The sequence below is a fragment of the Mesocricetus auratus genome, unplaced genomic scaffold (genome assembly GCF_017639785.1).
Source record: "Mesocricetus auratus isolate SY011 unplaced genomic scaffold, BCM_Maur_2.0 Super-Scaffold_100007, whole genome shotgun sequence".
In the NCBI taxonomy this organism is placed as follows: domain Eukaryota; kingdom Metazoa; phylum Chordata; class Mammalia; order Rodentia; family Cricetidae; genus Mesocricetus; species Mesocricetus auratus.
Window position 1 is genome coordinate 9,295,194 of NW_024429191.1, and position 6,608 is coordinate 9,301,801.

The following is a 6,608-nucleotide window of genomic DNA, read 5'->3' on the forward strand; positions in this document are numbered from 1 at the left end:
AGTTTGCAGTGATTCCAAAGTTCTGAGAGGTGGAACTGCAGAAGCGGTCCCGCGCGGAGTGGGCGTCAGCCGCGACCCCAGCCTTGTCCTCACTGGACAGACATTGTGCGGCTGCCTATTTTCCAGACTTGATTCCTAGGAAGGTTTGCATTGTCGTTGTCCCCCCCACCCCTGCACACATACACAGTACCCTACCCTACCTACCAAGCTAGAATTCCAGCAAATACAAAATTTACAGATTTTTTTAAAGTGGTGGTGGTGGGGGCAGTTGTTCTTGTTGTTTTTGTATAGCATATCTCAAACGTTGCACTAAAAGAATTACTTTCTTACAAGAAGTTCAAATGCAACTAGGCATTCTCTCCTATTTGTTTTGGGGGTTTTTTTGTTAGTTTTTTTTTTTTTTTTTGGTTTTTGTTTTGTTTTGTTTTCGAGACAGGGCTTCTCTGTGTAGCTTTGGAGGCTGTCCTGGAACTCGCTCTGTTGACCAAGCTGGCCTCGAACTCATAGAGCCTCTGCTTCCCCAGTGCTGGGATTAAAGCCGATTTGTTTTATCTGGTAACCCTAGTCTAGTCTGGGCCCTTTCAGACCTGTCCAGCCCCAGCCTGATCCACAGTGCACACAAGTTAGCCTAGAAACCACTTTAAAACTGCAGATTCTCGCCGGGTGTTGGTGGCGCATGCCTTTAATCCCAGCGCTTGGGAGGCAGAGGCAGGCGGATCTCTGTGAGTTCGAGGCCAGCCTAGTCTACCGAGCGAGTTCCAGGACAGCCTCCAAGACAATACAGAGAAACCCTGTCTCGAAAAAACAAAAAAAAAACAAAAAAAAACAAACAAACAAAAAAAAACCCTGCCGATTCTCAGGGCTGCAGAGATGATCGGCTCAGAGGTTAAGAGCACTGCATGTTCTTCCGGAGGACCTGAGTTCAATTCCCAGCCATGTGGTTGCTCACAACAACCATCTATAATGAGGTCTGATGCCTTCTCCTGGGGTACATGCATGTATACAGATAAAAAACTGTATGCGCAAGCACTCGGGAGGCAGAGCCAGGCAGATCTCTGCGAGTTCGAGGCCAGCCTGGTCTACAAAGTGAGTTCCAGGACAGCCTCCAAAGCTACAGAGAAACCCTGTCTCGAAAAACAAAAAAAAAACAACAACAAAAAAACTCTATGCGCCGGGCGCACGCCTTTAATCTCAGCACTCGGGAGGCAGAGGCTGGACGACAGCCTCCAAAACAATCAGAGAAACCCTGTCTCGTAAAAAATAAAAATTAAAAAAAAGCTGTATGCATAATAAATACTTTTTAAAAAAGGTTTTTATGGCGCACGCCTTTAATCCCAGCATTCGGGAGGCAGAGGCAGGCGGATCTCTGTGACTTCAAGACCAGCCTGGTCTACAAAGTGAGTTCCAGGACAGCCTCCAAAGCTACAGAGAAACCCTGTCTCGAAAAACCAAAAAAAAAAAAAAAAAAAAAAAAAAAAAAGGTTTTTAAAAACTGCAGATTCTCGCGCCTCCATTTTTTATTACAGCCCTCCGAACTTCACAAAGTTAGTCTTGTTTTCCCATGATTTCTTCCCACTGCAAACCCCTTTTTCCTCTGGTCACAGAGAAGGTGAGTCCAGATCCTTGACCAAGGCCAGTTCCTGTCCATGCACCCGGGTCCTTGATCATAGACACCCCTCTCCCCGGAACCTTCCCCCAGGCCCTCTTTATCTTTACCTCCTTAGTGTATTTTTGTTGTTTGGTTTGTCTTTTTCCTTTTTTTGGGGGGGTTGTTTTTAGAGACAAGGTTTCTCTGTGTTGCTCTGGCTATCCTGGAAAGCATGCTGTAGAATGGGCTGGCCTTGAACTCAGAGATCAGCCTGCCTCTGCCTCCGGGGACTACAGGTGTGCACCACCACCGACCGACTTAATTTTTTCAACTGGGATTGGTTTGGTATTCTACAGAGCCTTCAAACTTATTATGTAGGCAAGGATGACCTTGAACTTCAAGTCCCCTGTCTCTGACACTTGAAGATGTCAGGGCTTTGTACACACTAGGCAAGTACACTACATCTGAGCTTCAGTGCTGACTCCAGCCTCCCCTTTGGGTTTTAAAACCAAAAAAACAACCCCAATACTCTCTTCCCAGCTAACCTCTCTCCCCCAAAGAGCTGTCCTCACCGTCCACTTCCCCCCTCATTCCTCAGCTTTACCCAAGTTCTCTGGGGAAATTCCTCAAGGCCACTGCCCAGCTTAATCTGCCAAACCCAATAGATACTTTCTTTCTACCTCTTGACCCTTGTGTGCTGTGGATGGCAGAAAATCTCATTTCTTCCTTTGTGCCCTAGTGCCAGTAGCAGATGACCTCAATGGGCTCTCTCCCCGGTCCCCTCCTGAGACTCTCCCTTTACTCTTCGTCTTACCCAGAGGCTCTGTGGCTTCCCATGCTCTCTTTGCTCTGGTGTTTCGCCACTCTCATCTCCAATTCCCGGGCCCTCAAAGCACGTTCAGCTCTCTGTTAAATATGGAACACAAAGCCGGGCAGATGTGGTGCACGCCTTTAATCCCAGCTCTCGGGAGGCAGAGGCAGGTGGATCTCTGTGAGTTCAAGGCCGGGCTGGACCGACAGCCTCCAAAACAATACAGAGAAACCCTGTCTTGTAAAAACCAAAAAAAAAAAAAAAAAAATATATATATATATATATATATATATATATATATATATATATATATATGGCACACAAATTGCCTCACAGAGGACCACACTTTTCCTGCCTAAGGTAATTCCTCACTGACCATCAGATGCCCCTGTGTGAGCAGTGTTCAGCTACATGTAATAACTGGCTAGAATCTGCGTACATCCCTCATCCTTGTCATTTTTAGCCAATACTTTCACCTGATAACCCACCTCCTCACATCTTTTTTGTTTGTTGTTTTTCAAATCAGGGTTTCTCTGTGTAGCCCTGGCTGTCCTGGAACTCACTCTGTAGACCAGGCTGGCCTTAGACTCAGAGATCTGCCCGTCTCTGTCTCTGGGGGTTACAGGTGGTTGTGAGCTACCTGATATGGGTGCTGGGAACTCAGATTCTCTATAAAAACAGAATTGCTCCTAACTAATGAGCCATCTCTCTAGTCCCACAATTGGCAATTTAAATTGAACAGTTCAGACAAGGGATGCAGATCAGTAGTAGAGAGACTGCCTGGTACATTCTAGGCTGGCCCAGGAATACATAAATAAAAACAGAGTGAACAATTTAGTCAATATGACACATCTATAATCCTGGCACTTGGGATCCTGAGTCAGGAGGATCTTGAGTTCAAGACCAGTCTCACTTAGCTACATAATGAGATCCTGTATTTAAAAAAGAATCGGGACTGGAGAGATGAGATGGCTCAGCAGTTAAGAGCACTGGCTGCTCTTCCAGAAGACCCAGGTTCAAATGCCAGCACCCACATGGCAGCTCACAACCCTCTATAATGAGATCTGATGCCCTCGTCTGGCCTGCAGGAATCTTAAAAAAAAGAAAGAAAGGAAGGAAGAAAGAAAAAGAATCAACTCAATGGCACAGTGACATTTAGTGCATTGACATTGTGCAACTACTACCTCTTTGTGGCTACCCAGATGTTTACATCCTCCTCTTAAGAGACTGAACAGAGCTGGCTGGCATGGCAGCAGCAGTGCAACCCTCGATCCCAGCACTCAGGAGGCAGAGGCAGGCGGTCCTGGTAGAGACAGAGAGAGACAGAGACAGAGACAGAGACAGAGAGACCAGGCAGATAGGCAGAGCAGGGTATGGTGACTTTTACTCTTTGGGGGATGGGCAGTGTTTTTGTTTTTTGGGTTTTTTTTTTTCCCCAAGATAGGGTTTCTCTGTAGCTTTGGGGCCTATTCTGGCACTCGCTCTGTAGACCAGGCTCTGGCCTTGAACTCACAGAGATCCACCTGCCTCTGCCTCCCAAGAGTGCCAGGATTAAAGGCGTGCACGACCGCCCAGCAGCTCTTGAAATAATCCCAGCATCTGAGAGGCAGAGGCAGGCAGATCTCTGTGAGTTCGAGGACAGCCCAGCCTACAGAGTGAGTTCCAAGTTAGGACAGCCCAGCCTACAGAGTGAGTTCCAAGTTAGCCAGGGCTACCCAGAGAAACCTTGATTTAAAGGGAGGGGGACTAGGTAGTTATTCCCCACCCTCCTTCCCCAACCCAGGCCCTGGAAACCACTAATCTTATCTTTTATTGGCCTTGGCTGGACATTTAATATCAATGGGATTACAAATTTATAGCCTTTTGTATTTTGTTTCTCTACTTAGTATTGTGATTTCAAGGTTTATTCAGTGGTATGGGTCACTATGTCATTCCTTTCTGTGGCTAACAGTGTCCCATTGTATGCATGGACTTCATTTTATTTGTTCATTCATGATGGGCATCTGAGTTATTTCCTTCTATATTGTGACATAGTGCTACTACTATAAATGTTTATGTACAAGCATTTATTTGCATGCGTGTTTTAATTTGACTTAGAACTACCTTAGGAATGGAATTACTGGGTCACGTTCACTCTGTGTTCAGCCACTGAGCCATTTCTCTAGCCTGCTATGTTCAATTTTTTGAGGAACTGCCAAAACATCATGAGTGTTTTCACTGCATCAATCTTAGTGTTCTGCAGGGAGTTTGCTCAGGAGGATCAGTCTCTATCTGGGGACATCTTGTCAGAAAACAGGCTCAGAGCTGCAGAACTGCCATTGAAAGCTTAGAGCTAGATGGTGGATCCCAGTTTGACCCAGCTGCAGTTAAGACCCCACTCTCTCCTGACCTCATCCTTTCTGGCCAGCTGAGGAGACTGATGCACAAGTACCCTGCACCTTATTTATCTTCCTTTTGATGAAGCATAAGCTCCCCCAAAAGCAGTTCTACTCAAGGCTCAGAGTCCTGGGCGTGCTGGGTGAAGAGGAGAGACAGCATAAGAAGGATGTTTAAGCCGGGCAGTGATGGCACACACCCTTAATCCCAGCACTCGGGAGGCAGAGGCAGGTGGATCTCTGTGAGTTCGAGGCCAGGCTGGACCGACAGCCTCCAAAACAATACAGAGAAACCCTGTCTCGTAAAAACCAAAAAAAAAAAAAAAAAAAAAAAAGGATGTTTAAATCAGTAGTAATCATGATGGGACCTAAGAACACAGAAGAGTGGCCAGATGTGTGTCACCTGTTTCCTGAGCTGTTGCCCTTTCTTTGGGACTTTGGGTGGGGCCAGGAGCTAAAGACTGGGATGCTGCAGATGGTTCAGCTCAGAGATAGCTGTTAAACTGGGCGTGGCCCTGAGCATTCTGAGCAGCTCCAGCATCTCTGTGGGGGTGGAAGAAATCTGGAGCACACGTGTGGCTTTTGAGCCTTTGTGAGATACTACTCACCAGCACAGCACTTTACAGAGATGGTGCTCACAGAAATGACACTTGACATATGCTCCCAACAACCCATGGGAAGGCACATTCAACATCGACATTGTATTCATGAGGGCTGGGTACCAGTGCTTGGGGAATGCCCAGAGCAGGTACACAGCTGATAGGCAGAGGCAGGGGCTGTGGGCTGGCGGGCTGGTGGCAGCTAAGCATCCGGGAAGAAAGCCAGTCAGGGCTGCAGTGAGGCTGCCATCAGCTCAGCAATTCTGCTGGCTCAGCGGCTCCTCCTCCCAGGATCTTCTTCAGAAGCCTGACACCCTGGAGGGCTGCCCCAGACCCGCAAATCTGCATCCTTTGCCTCAGCAGGGATAGATGACAGTCTGCTATGTTGCCCTCATCCCCAGGTGCATGGGGAGGGGACCCAAGCAGGTGAACATCTTTGTATCCATGCAGACCTTCCCATCGTCCCTCCTGAGAGAATTGCTATCCCATTTCACAGATGAAGCAGCTGAGTGTCAGGAGCTTGTCCAACATGGTCACTCGTTAGCAGTACTTTGGTCTCTGGAACCCCCTCTGGGCTCTAGTCTGACCTAGCAGGGGAAGCCTCTGGCTTTCCTTCTGCTACTACCAACCATTTGAAGTAAGGAATCGTGGATCCAGAAGCCCACCTAGAGTCCAGATGCCCCGTCCAGACTACAATAGGCATATTTACCTGGGACCCTTGGATTTCCTGTCCAAAAGGATCTAGTTCATTCTTCTGGTCTGCACATCCCTCCTCCTGGGTGGCTACACAATGGGATGTCCACCCCTGGCCTGAGGAGTGTCCAGGGATGCTTGTTTATGGGGTGAGCTGATGCTGGAGCTGGACAGAGAACAGGAATGACAGCTACAGACAAGAACCAGTTCATTACCCAAAAGCAGTTCAGGGATTCTAAATTTAAACTTGCCCTTTCAGGTCTTGGTGAAGGTATATTTGTTAAGGTGGGAGGCTAGAACATATTTTATTAACAGGTTATTAGTATGAGTTACAACATTGAAATAGACATTTGGTGAGTGGGCTTCTGTTTGTATTTTTGCCCCAGGTCCTACAAAGATTATTTACCTTAGAAGCTCCAAACATAGCAATAATAGTCATGATAATAGTCGTTTTCTTTTTACATGTTTACTTATTTTTGCAGTGCTTCCTGTGTGCTTGGCACTGTATCATGTGAAGATGAATCTAATACTAATACAGCTGC